The sequence below is a fragment of the Pelodiscus sinensis genome, chromosome 11 (genome assembly GCF_052426305.1).
Source record: "Pelodiscus sinensis isolate ZL-2025 chromosome 11, ASM5242630v1, whole genome shotgun sequence".
NCBI classification, from domain to species: Eukaryota; Metazoa; Chordata; order Testudines; family Trionychidae; genus Pelodiscus; species Pelodiscus sinensis.
In genome coordinates this window covers 42166435-42179742 of record NC_143062.1, presented here as the reverse complement: position 1 = coordinate 42179742, position 13308 = coordinate 42166435, and the positions used below count along the sequence as shown (strand labels likewise).

The 13308-nt window shown below is 39.4% G+C and overlaps 1 protein-coding gene across 39 annotated transcripts in view; it reads right to left on the bottom strand.

The window, feature by feature from the left end:
• The window catches only part of FOXP1 (forkhead box P1), a 561728-nt gene that overhangs the window by 317884 nt on the left and 230536 nt on the right, over window positions 1–13308 (bottom strand). For 27 of the 39 annotated variants that reach the window (XM_089781253.1, XM_075938629.2, XM_075938606.2 and 24 more), the window contains one exon: window positions 5110–5175. The gene's annotated coding sequence lies outside the window, so the exon portion shown is untranslated. Of the gene's footprint in view, window positions 1–5109; window positions 5176–12140; window positions 12327–13308 lie in introns of those variants that run through there. The other 12 variants (XM_075938609.2, XM_075938604.2, XM_089781249.1 and 9 more) reach the window with 5 other exon arrangements.

Genomic DNA, 13308 nt, shown 5'->3' with positions numbered 1-13308 from the left:
ATGAAGCCGGGATTTGAATTTCCCACGCTTAATTTACATAATGGCGGCTGCAGATTTTGTTCGAAAAGCAGCTTTTTGAAAAAACGCCACAGCTGCCATTATGTAAATGAAGTGCAGGAGCCAGACATGAGGTCAGAGCAATGAATGTACTATGCTCAGTCTCAGAGGGCTGTGATGGTCTATAACTAAAAAACTTCAACAACAATGGTCCTGTAGCACCTTAGTCTCTAAGGTGCTATAGGACCAATGTTGTTTTTCAAGTTTTTTTAATGCTCGTCAGGTTCCCAAACCTGAAGCAACAAGAAGAAACATTCTCAAAAGTTAGCATATTTTGAGGCTGCCTTAATTTTTGCATAGTGCCCTGTTTATGAAAGCTCTGTAGGCAGTTGTCAGCAGGGGAAAGCAGAAGAGAAAAATATGAGCGTTAAAGGCATGGCACGGTGACACATTCTCTCAGGGAGTGGTGGCTCTTCCCGGCCAGACAAGCTGGTGGGAACTCAAGGAAAGAATTATCTGGACTGCTATGGGTTTTTCTCCAGAAAGAAAAATGATGTGGCCCACTGTATTATCCAGTAGGGAGAGAAACCTTTTAGCTCCTCTTTATGCCACACTTAGGGGGAGAGAAAAAAGGCAGAACAGCATTTACTGGTTCTGCCCTGTGCAGAAAAAATGTAGGAGCATGAACTGAGCTCAGACCCAAAGATTAATTTGTTGATTGTCTCACTGGGTCCTGAATTACGTGCAGCTACACTTTTGTTATCAATATTTAATCACCATTTAACTCTGCCATGCATAAAGGGTTGAAATTTTAAACTAAGAGTAAGTTTGCAAAATCCTTTTGTGTTGATTTTTTCTCGTTAAGGATTTTCTAAAGGGTACTATCTCTGCTATCTTGAAAGTCTGCATGTACCTTTTGTTATTAATAATGTACAACTTTAGTAACATATTTTTGTACTTTCCAATTTTGCAGCATGCAAGCCATCCCTGATTTACAGTGTCCCCTGAATTTGTCTGATTACCAAAAATGCCTTTATGTAACATTTAAACAAATGACCACTGCAGGAAAACTAACACTATTGAGCATATTTCTCTATAAATATGCTCCTGCAAAAAGGGGGAGGAGAGGGGGAAATCAATATTTTAATTCTGATTTTCACTTTGAAGAAAGCTGGCTCTGGTTTGTCCAGCAATTTAATTAGGCATAATGATTAACAATGTTAAATAAAGGAGAATACAAACATGAATTCTGAAGGCTTAACCATCAAAACTCTTACAATATCTAATCAGTTATTTTTGTCTCCATCTACATTCTACAGAGCTCACACAGGAAATACCTGAAGTAAAAAAAAAAAAAAATCAACAGCATCACCCCTGCCCTCTTATCTGACTTTGCATGCTGGTGTGTTTCTGGGAAGCAGAGGACCATACCAACGTTCCTGAAGGAGTGAAGAGGATTGCACTGTGTCGCTTTAACTACTAGCATAGAAGATGGGATTCACCTGAAATTAAGCAATCAAGCAGCTGAGCTCAATTTCAATCAACCAAACTCCTAACCCGTCTTTATTTCAGTGGCAATACTCTAATTAGGACTCTGTTACCATTTCCATTATGAACTCCCCTTCCCATGGTTTATTATCTTGGTCGTTTCAATTCCCGCCACGTCAAAACTCGATTTGCAACTTGCCAGCCCAGGTGTCAACTGTTTTGTATTTATTTTATGTTATCTAGACAGAGACTACTTCTGCTGCCACTGAATTCACCATGTAAGTTATGCCATTGGCTTCAATGGGAGCAGGGGAGGATCCATAATTTGCCGTAGAAACCAGCCTTGGCATTTCAGACCCACTTTGCATTCTATTCAGTTGTGTGTCCTGCTGTGCATTTGGGAAACATCAGGTGCTGCACTTTGTATAGTAGCTGGTCATGGAAACGAAGTATCAAGAAAAGTGGTAGATTCTCTGTCTCCTACCATCTTCAAATCAAGTCTTGATGCTTTTTGGAAGATGTGTAACAAGTTGTGCTTCAGTCAAAACACAAACTTACTGGCCTTAATACATGGGGGAACTGGATTCGATTTGCCATACAGAAGGTCAGACAAGATGAGCTAATGGTCCCTTCTGGCTTTATACATTATGATTCTGACTCATCTAAGCTCCTTAGTGTTGCATGATGCATGCAAGGAGACAAGCTCAAGCATGTGTTGTGTCCTGGCTAACAGAATACAAAATATCTTTGCTTTTGCAGATGTCGGTAATAAACTTCAGGTTAGTTTAAAACAGTTCTGAGTACTGCAAAGAGCGCTCCTAAACTCACGCACAAGTATAGAGCACGCGGGGGAGGGGGGGTCTGATGTATCGCAGTGTGCAAAATTTTTCATTATGCATCAGGCCAATTTCAATCAAACCAAAAGGAAAATCCAGCCCCGCTGACAGCAGTTCGGGTCCCCTACACCTGCACTAGCCACAATTCCTTCCTCCTCCAGATACAACCTGCCTGCTCTGGGGAAGGCCACAGCAGCATCTTTGGATTGAGACACTTTTGATATACCCCATGGAGATTCCGAGGCCAAGTAACTCCACCCTAGAAGCTGCATGGGGCATATCAAATGCATCTTTCAGTCAAGATGCTTTTTGGCAGAACTATAATGACAGCGACACCCAGGTCCTTTTAAATTGTCAGGACCATAAGCAACTGTCTTCTCCTGAGAGAAACAGAACAGCTATATTCCTTGGACTATAAGCTTATCAGGGCAGAATCTGTCCCATCTCGAACGTCTGAAAAGTATCTTAAGACATCTTAGGCACCCCTAAACAAACAATAATATCTAAATACCAAGGCAAGGCATAGACTATGCTGCTGATAAACCACAGGAATGGCAACGAATTGCAATACAGGCAGTCCCCAGGTTACATACAAGATAGGGACTGTAGGTTTGTTCTTAAGTTGAATCTGTATGTAAGTCGGAACTGGCATCCAGATTCAGCCGCTGCTGAAACTGTCCAGCGGCTGACTACAGGAAGCCCGAGGCAGAGTTGCTCTGCCCCTGGCTTCCTGGAATCAGCCGCTGATCAGTTTCAACAGGCTGAATCTGGACGCCAGTTCCGACTTACATACAGATTCAACTTAAGAACCCCAGGCGTCCCCAAGTCAGCTGCTGCTGAAACTGATCAGCGGCTGATTCCAGGAAGCCCGGGGCAGAGCAACTCTGCCTTGGGCTTCCTGTAGTCAGCGCTGGTCAGTTTCAGCAGCGGCTGACTTGGGGACGCCTGGGGCAGAGCAGCCGGGGTGCTGCTGGGTTGCTCCAGTAGCGCCGCTCCTCAGCGCTACTTGACCAACCCAGCAGCACCCCAGCTGCTCTGCCCCAGGCGTCCTGATTCAGCCGCTGCTGAAACTGACCAGCAGCGGCTGAATCAGGACGCCTGGGGCTGAGCAGCTGGGGTGCTTCCGGGTTGGTCCAGTAGGGCCCAGAGCGGCGCTGCGGGACCAACCGGCAGCGCCCCAGCTGCTCTACCACAGGCGTCCGGAGAAAAGCCTGGTCTGCTGGGGGGGAGGGGGCGCACTAACTGCGCACCCCCCCCCCCCCAGCAGACCAGGCAGATGGGGAGCAAAGCCTAGGAGGACGCGGGCAGCAGGACAGTCGCAGCGCGTCTGGGCTATCCCGCTGCCCGCGTGCTCCACGGCTTTGCTCCGCGTCTCCCTGGTCTGCTGTGGGGGGCTTCCCCCCAGTAGACCAGGGAGACGCGGAGCAGCTTTTCTCACCCCGTAGGACGCGGGCGGCAGGACCGCGGCGCATCTGGGCGTTCCGCCGCTCCCGTCCTCCGGGGCGAGAAAAACCCCTTTCGTAACTGCGGATCCAACATAAGTCGGATCCGCGTAACTCGGGGACTGCCTGTATTCACTTGAACGCTATGAATTTCATCCTGTCTGGTAAGGGTTTGTTTTTTTTTTTTGGCAACAAAGAGCTAAAGAACACATTATCCATAAATCTATTTTAATTTGAAACAGAAGAGAGTGTGTTGGGATTTTTTTCCCCTTAACATGTATTTTTAAAAGAAATAATTAAATAAAAATAGCTGTAATTCTTTGACATATTTAATCATTCTGTAAAATTCTAAATTTAAAATGAAACCATTTTATATTCAGAGAAGGCCAAGAGAACAGCACTGACATCACAGCGAACAGCAGCCACTGCTTAATGGTTACATCAGTGTTGCTTGTTGCTATGGTGCTTAACCGACTATTAATTTCTCAAAGAAGGTGATTATAAGGCAGCCATATGAACCTCAGTCAGATGACACCACTTCAATACCAAACACTGACATGTGTTACTCCAGTCTTCCGCAAGTTAATTTTATGAATCACCACTTTTGTGATGTTAATGTTGCTTTCTAACTTTAAACTTACAGAAGTCAACAAAAAGAAAGGCAAGAAGTTAAAGTAGAAGCAAAAGATTCTCATAAAAATGCTTCATGGGAGCTGATTTCTTTTTTGTTTTGTTTTCACTATGCCCTAAAAGGCCAAAAAGCGTGTACTTTTACAAGGATAAGAAGTAACCAGATGAAGAGCCAAATTAGGCTCTTACACTGTATTAGCACAAGTCAAAGCAGATGTAATGTCAATTTGACAATTCCTTGGGATTCATCTTATTGTTAAGGAGTCTTCAGCTGGCTAGGAGCAATTCTGTAGCAATTCTGGCACCACCCAGCAGGGAGCGATGGGGCATTTTGAGAAAAAGAGCGCATGATCCCCAGCTGTAAGGAGAGCCCCTTGCACAATAGACAGCCAACAGAGAAGACTGTTCAAATTTTGACTGAGGACAAGACTGATGGCCAAATGTTCCCAAAGGCAAATGGACAGGAGCCAAAAGGAGGTGGCCCTAAGTTTCAATTGAAGGTCTAACCCATTGGCTTAATTGGAGATGTACAGGGCTTAAACTAGAGCCTTGTATGTTAGAAACTAATCCTGCAGTCCCTAGTCACACAAGCATTCCCATTTAAATCATTGGGCTACTTCCACAAGTAAGGAATGGAATATTTAAGGTTTTTGCGGGATCGGGTCCATATACAGGCAGGTCACTATAATGCAAAAAAGAACGATATTTGTATTTACCTACTTTAGTTGCTTCTGCAAAGCAATCTTCAGTTACAGCCACCCAAAAAGGTCACTCTTCTTACCCTGGAAACAAAGAGGATACCACAACGTCATTGGCTGATCAGTGCTAGCGACATTTCCATTGTTACCACATTAGCAAGTACAAACATAAATAAAACAACAAATGAATTCAATTGTGTTTAATGGTGAATGACTTTCAGAGAGAGTTAATAAAAACAATAAAGTCACAGGACTGCTGCTTATCAGTACCAGCCAGCGTGAGGCTCTTCAGTTCAACAAGAACAATGTGGTGTTTGGGGGAGAGGGGAAAAAAAACCCTGAAGATGAGGCATCTTTGTTCTCCACCATAAAGTTTCTTAATCTTGATGTCTATCAATTTAGTTTCACTTTGAATAATATCTGACTCACGTCCTTTGTTTCAGAAACCAGACTTGCTTGAATAGGTCTCTGCTTAGTTACATTTTGTGTGTGTATTTGTAACCCCTGGATTTCTATCTATGTTGCCGTCCCCCTCTCCCTGCTTTCCAAAAGATACAGTCCCAGAGAAGATACATCTTTCATGCTTAAGTCAGAAAGTAGTTTATTTGTACTTGGGGTGTTCATGCCCTCTTTTCACATGAAGTACACACCGTTAACAAGAAAAATGGGTTACGGTAAAAGAAAAATATCAGAGGTGTATCCTTTACAAAGTAGGAAAGAAGAACAATGCAAGTGTGTTTTTTACAACATATATCACTGCATCTTGTGTACTCTCTCTTACGCAAAACACTATGTAATCCTTTAAGAAACATGACAATCTGCCACTTTCTGTTCATATAATTGGCATCAACATATGGTACACGAGAAAAGAAAAATATTTGTTTATTAATTTAGATCAAGTTATTAACAGTGTTTAGAATTAATTCCATGTCAATTGACCCAAACCTTTAATAAAATAAAAGCATAACATAATTTCATTGAAGTGTTGATCTGCTAAATGCCGTGCAGAAGAACATGTAATTTCTAATACGTTAATTCAGTGGGGACAAACAAATGCGCAAGCATTTGCTGATCTAGACAATGTAACATAAAAGAGAAACAATGGAATTTGGGCATCTGAAATAGTAAGGCTGCATAAAACTTTGTTTTAAAAATTCATCTGGTAAAGGTGGGTTCTTTGAGGAATGTTTGTGAAACCAAACAAAATGACAGATTATGCCATTTCCAGGATCAGGTGCAGCTTTTTGCCATCCATTTCTCTCTTGGGTAAAAAAAAAAAAAATAAGAATCGTATTTTCACAAAAGCCTTTCAGAAGGCAATTCACTCATTTACCATTTAATTTTGCAAAGACAGAATTTTCACCTCACCTTTTCACCTCTGAAAAATGACATTTTTAGCAAGACAAAAATGTTTAAGAATCAAGATGAAATAGGAAGTGTTTTGATTTTTCGCTAATTTGCAAAAATTAGAAGAATTTGTAAACATATCTTTGGTGGGTATTTTAACATAGTTCAAAACATAAAATGTTAGAGAATAAGGTCCAAGTCCTGTAAGTGCTTGCAAGCAGTCCCATTGGCTTCAATAGGATTTACTTGTGTAAGCAAAGATTTTCTAGATTGGACCCTAAAAAGAGAGGCCTAATACTACAGCTTAATAGGCAGGTCTCATCTTGGCTAAGATATGTAAAACATCAAAACCTTGCAAATAAAATATATGAACTCTGACATACTATTTACTATTAGAGTGGAATAAAGGTTTTTATTCCACTTTGCTGGAGATATTATCTGAATCAGATCCCTTAAATCTATTTTTATACTTATCAGTTCTGTTGTGTTTCTGGAGGTTTCAGACAAACCCACTTTGCAACACAGAACACATTTGAAGCATACAAATATAGACCATGTTATCATTTAATACAAAATAGCTGAAAATGGCTACTCTGAATAAAGTTCTCTCTTGGGGTGTGTCTAGACTACAGAGTTTTGTCGACAAAAGTGGACTTTTGTCGACAAAACTATACCTGTGTCCGCACTACTACTGAGTTCTGTCGACATAACGTCGACAGAACTCAGCAGTTTTGTCGACGCTGGTAAACCTCGTTTTACGAGGCATAACACCTTCTGTCGACAGAGTTTCTGTCAACAGAAGGTGTTATTGAATGTAAACTGTCCTTTGCGTCTACACTACCATGTCGACAAAGCAGTTTGCTTTGTCGACAGAACTCAATGTAGTCTAGACGCTCTTTGTCGACAGAAGTTTTGTCGACAGTATCTGTCGACAAAACTTCTGTCGACAGAAGCCTGTAGTCTAGACGTACCCTTGGTGAGGTCTAAAACCCCATGTAACATTTACTGATTTTTCTAAATACCTGTGGAAACATTCAGTACCCATGATATAAAACGCCCAAACAACCCTAAACTAGTGTTTGCTCAAGAGAGGCGAGCCTGGGTCTAACAACTTGAACACAGGGCTGGGAGCAAAGATGATGATTTCAGCTCCATTAGAGAATCGCTTGCCTGGACATGTGATCTTGGGTTTAAGTCTACTTTAAAAAAAAAAAAAACTCAGAAGTTTGAGCTGCGGAAGGACTCCAAAACTTTGACATGCAAATTTAGGCCCCTACTCTGCAAACATTTAGACAGGTTAGTATGTGGGTAGTTTCATTGATTTCCAGAGCACCGCCGCCACGAGTAAAAAGTTAACAAGCATAAGTATTTGCAGGATTGGAATTTTAGTAGACATTATTGGACTTAGCCACTCTGTGCCTCAGTTTATCCATTAGTGAGACAGGGATAACACAGGAAATGTCTGAGAGATCTTGGCTGAAGACATTTTTACTGTAATTTATAAAAGCAGGACAGGTTTGGGGAGGGGTGGCAATGATCCTAAATGCATACTGACACCCAATCCAATGCATCAGCAGAAAGCCTCCCATTGATTTCAGCATAATTTTCATCAGGACCTCCCAAATCACACTGGCCCGGAGTCTGCTCCCGCTGAAGTCAACGTAAGCTTTGCTATAGAGCTCACAGTAGGATTTTGCCCTACTCTCTTAATACACCCAGGTAGCTAGTTCCTTCAAGGAGACCACCAATGGTATCCATAAAAGCTAGATGCATAAGGGCCGTAATTGGGAGTGATGATTGTAAAGCTAAATTCAAATCAATAATATAAATCAGACAATGAAATTGAAAGGCAAGGGAAGGAAGATTACACACTAATTAAACAGTAGTATTTTATAGTACTAGAGCATATGTGGCATTGTACAGAAGCCAAGAGAGACAAAGGCCCTCCCTTCCCACACACCCTGGCTCCCTTGAGTAACTTTACACAGATGAGTGGCATCTCACAGTGAGACTTCTCACCCGCAGAAAGTTGCTTGTGGGTATAAAAAGTGTTTGCAGGATCGGGGCCAACTTCCCTGACTTAAAAAACCTAAAAGGGATAAATATGATTAGAAACCAAAACCACAAGGGGGAAAACTCCATTTCAGTACCTAGAAAGCAGACTTTTTTTTTATAGGCAGTTTCAGAAATTTGATGGATTGATTTTTGTTAGAGACAACTTTAGTTTCACAACTGAATATATTAACTTAACATTTTGGTTTTAATTATTAACTGCAAGGCTTCCTGGAAGCACTGAAAAATCAAAACCACACACTCACAAGTAGCATTTTTATTTTATTTATTTATTTAAACTGCAAGATCCAGCAATGGAGTAATACACTATATTTTCTTTCAAATCTAACCAAGTTAAAGTTAAGTCTAAAAGATCCAGGCTGGCATTTGCCTTCATTATGTAATATCTTTATGGTTTTTGTTTTGGAGTGGGAAGGGAGCTTAGTTTGAAAAATGCTGCAAATATCCCCCCACCCCTCCAAAAAAAGAATTACTGTCCCCCTTGTGCAATATTTTGTTTATAGTACAACTATTTTTAATTCACCAAAACTGATGTGCATAATGATTCAGCTAAACAACGACAAGTAAAGAGGTGCTGATCGGATGGCCTCTTCAACTACAATACGTTTGAGAACCTCAAACTGAATAACTTAAACACTACAATATTAAAGAGCTTCCCCATTAGTTATTGTGTAATATCTATTGACTGTCATGAGATACTGCAGGTGAAATATTCTGACCCAGGTGTCATAAGGATCGATCTGGAAAGTGACATGTAGGTAAAAATGCAAAGTGCGTAAAAAGCAAGGCATGTTTCTTTTATCTGGTCTTTGAAGAAGTATGGACGGGAAGGATATGGTATTTGCTGATGTGCTGCTGTTTGGTGGAAAAAATGAGCTGCTCATATTGCACTTAGATTTCTAATAATCTGCTGGATGCTCAAAGCTCATGTATGGGCAGTTTTTATTTATTTTAATGGGGATAAAATAAATAACATGAGGATAAATCTAAGCACTAAATTTTTCCTCCATTTAAAACCGTATTAAATTTCATTTTGATCACCATGCTGGAAAAAAAATGCTCAGTTTTGGGCAACCCCCCTATACAATACATTGACTTGTTTTAAAACCATCAGAGATAACAAAAGTACAGTTATTAGACAATTTCAGTACATGTGGCTTACAGTACAAAATTTAACTATGGTCATAAGTCTAACCAGTCACTGACAGATTGGTTATTTGCCTCATATAAATTACTTAGTGCAACACGGCTAGCCCTGGCTGTATTCTTCAGACGTAAGGACCATAACATGTTTCCAGAAAGTATCAAACATGTCAAATGAAGAATCAAATGAGACCACAATAATCAAATCTTTCAATGCATTTTAGCCTTGCAACATCTTCAGGGTTTCATAACTCTCCAACATTAGTTAATGCTAGTCTCAACCATTTTGAGACTGTTATAATTCTCATCTTGAAATTTGACCTCACATATAATTAAAGTAAGTAACATGAAAGATTACTTCCCAACCACAGTGGAGCAGCCACTGTAACTAACAGTGTTACATTGGCATCATTTGATGATAAAAGTGTTACTTTCAGTACCCACAACTGTTTACAGTATACCTTTCAAAATGACACATTTAGGGAATTCTGAACACACTCTACAACCCACTAGTGAATGGTGCATTCCTATTTGTGCGTGTGTGCTATTATTTTATTTACTTATTTTTTATTTAACAGAGACTAAACTTCTAGCTTTCTTGGCTTTGAATATAAAATATAGCCATCCCCATTTTATAAATGCTCCATTACTTGGTATTTTGCTCTTCCCGGTGTCTATTCGGTGCTAGTATCTTTCAGATTCTTGTGAACTTACATCCTGAATTTCTTTTTATGTGAGACAGAGAAAAGTAATCTAAAATGTTCTCCCTCCCTCTCTCTCATATGTATAAGTCTGCAGCCTGCCAAGAAACCAGCAATGCAGAAGTGTGCCCATCTTTACAGTGGGAGGGGGGGAAACTTCTCTCTTACCTTACTACAAAGTGATATCCTTGGTCATGGTCATGTGAAAATATTTTTGAGGTATCCTTTAACAGACTTTAAATATTGAAGCCTAAAAACAATATTTGCTGTTTTACCTTTGAAGCTTTAACAAAAGCTTTGTTTTAGCATTTACCTTAGTGTGCAATAAGAGTTAATAATCAAATCCATCCCAACCCCCACAAATGTTAAACAAAAAGATAAAAGAAATGCAAATAGCTATTGTCATGGAAAGTTAAAGTACCTGTCTGTATTTTTAAGTGAAAACTATTATCTCTATCAATCAAAATTTAAGAATACAATAGAGCTAATCACACAAGGTGCTTTGACTGAGGTACTTTTCCTCATAAAAAGTTTTTTTTAAAACCAGAGTATAAAAGTAATATACTTACAATTAGATATGGTATTTGTAATTTTGTTATTAAAAACCTTTACCAGTCTTATTGTTAACAAATGCTTCTAAGTCTATAGGCTGATTTGCTCCAAAGACGACCAAAGTCCCTTCATATTTTAATAAGGTTGATGAAATTTTATTCAGATTCTCACACTTTCCAACATGTGGTAGAACAGCACACTCTTCTGTTTGAGATGAGTTACTCAAATGAAGGAAATAGTTAATTGGTAACCAAAACTACTACTGGCCTTGATACACATTTTCCACATTTCTCCAAATACTCTACATATTACAACACTCTTCTTTGAAGAAGTGCCCTTTGTCATTTTTTTCTCTTTGATTTTTGGTACAAATTCTCTCTCGTTTGACTCTGAAAAGGCAACTGACATTCTATTACACTATTACTGCATGCACTGAATATACAGTAGAATGTACTGTACAGGCATACCACACAGATTTTCTAGAAAGTCATTTTTAAAACTAATTTGTTCAGACCGAATCAGAAACTGAGCTGTAGAGTTAATAAGTAGGAGAGCAAGAGACAGTAATTACATCTATATTAAAAAGAGCTGGAGATTAAAATGCCTATAGTAAACAGTTAACCTAGGATGCCATTATGCAAACTCCGTTCTCATAGAGGGATGTCTCCCACACTGAACAGCAATAGGACTGTCATTTTTTCCCCCCGCAATATCAGGTTCCCTACTCTATAGTCCTGGTACTCTGCATCATGGCTAACATCTCTAGTGTGCTATTAATATCAATGAAGAGACGATTCAATTTCCACATAAAGAAAAACCTTCCTATTCCAGTGCAGACATTCTGGTGAGAACCCTTGCTTGGGAGACAATAAAGACAAGAGTTTTCTTGCTGCTTTTACAGTCCTGTGTTGTACATTGTTTGAAAGCTTTCGGCAAACAATGGAAGCATTATCTTCAAGATAGTTACAAAACAGGATTTGTTAGTACAAAGAAGAAAGCTGAACACTTTCCCCCACCCCACAAAAAGAACCTGTCTTGCAATACAGTATTTAGCGGTGTTCAAAGGTATACTCCAGAAGCACCTGTATTCTTGATCTAATGCACTGCAATGAACTACTTCAGCTGACCAGGACTGCTTTAAAGAGGACTGGACAATCAAGAATATCAAGCATTTTGTGCATTTATAAAGGGGAAAAAGACACAAAAGTAGATTCTAACACAGTACAAACTTACCCATTAATGAATGAAGAGGAGCAAGGCTTTAAGCTGCACAGTAATTCCCAACCAACTGCAGAAAGTTGAGAGTTTGAAAACACGAAAGCACTTTGGCTATCCAGGCTTTCTTGTGCTTCAATACTGGCTGCAGTGTAAGGAAGAAGGGCTGAAGGTATGTGGTCTAAACACAACAAAAGCCACTGCCTTAGTCTAGATTAAATATGCAGGAAGAGGCCCCTTTGCATAAACACAAACACTCAGCAAATGAGTAACTGGCTCAAATCAGACGCCTGCTGTGCATTCTACCTGTCCTGATCTCTGACAAGCTACACAGCCTGTTTAAGGGGATAGTAGCTAAAAAAGCCAACAGCTAAATTCTGTGCTCACATAATACTACATAACAGCAGCAATAATAAATAGGAATAATTAATTTCTAATCTGGGAACGGCTCTGGCAAAACAAAATAAAATAAAATAAATAAAGCATTTGTGTACCCCATGCTTGCCTTACCACCTAACCCACCAAAACAGAATCAGACCAAATCACCACCTGAAAAACTCACTTTCACTCCTATTAAAAAAAATAGAATTCCACTCAATTCTTTTCCTAAAAGGGGCTTAAAATTAATTGGGCACACTCACTGTAGAGTTATAATATAAAATCTAAATTTCTACAATCTGTGCTGTCCCTCTATTTTCTTCCTTTTTCGTATATAAGACATTCCACATAAAAAGTATACTTTTAATGACTAATCATTTAATACATTCCTATTTACTATTTTTGAGGGCAAAGAAGACATTTCTAAAGATTTTTTTAATAAATTTCATTTCCAAAAACTTGTCTTCATGAAAGTGTCTCCAAAATATATTTACTTCCAAAAACAGCTATATTACTAAATACCGTGTTTCCCAGCAAACACTCCATATCATTATTATATACATAATGTAATGTCACAATGTATTCTCTGTTTCCGGAGAAAATAAATGTGTTCTGGTCGCATTCATCTTTATACCCAAAGAACAGAATCAGGAAGCAAAATTTTTTAGCAATTGGAATTCACTTGTGTCCCTTCTTAACTTAAGGAGTCAAATCACATTGACCTTGCATTGTAAGTCCTAGCTACATGTTGGTTTTAGTAATTTAATTATTTTTTAATAACTTGCAGTATTAAATGATTGCTATTGAA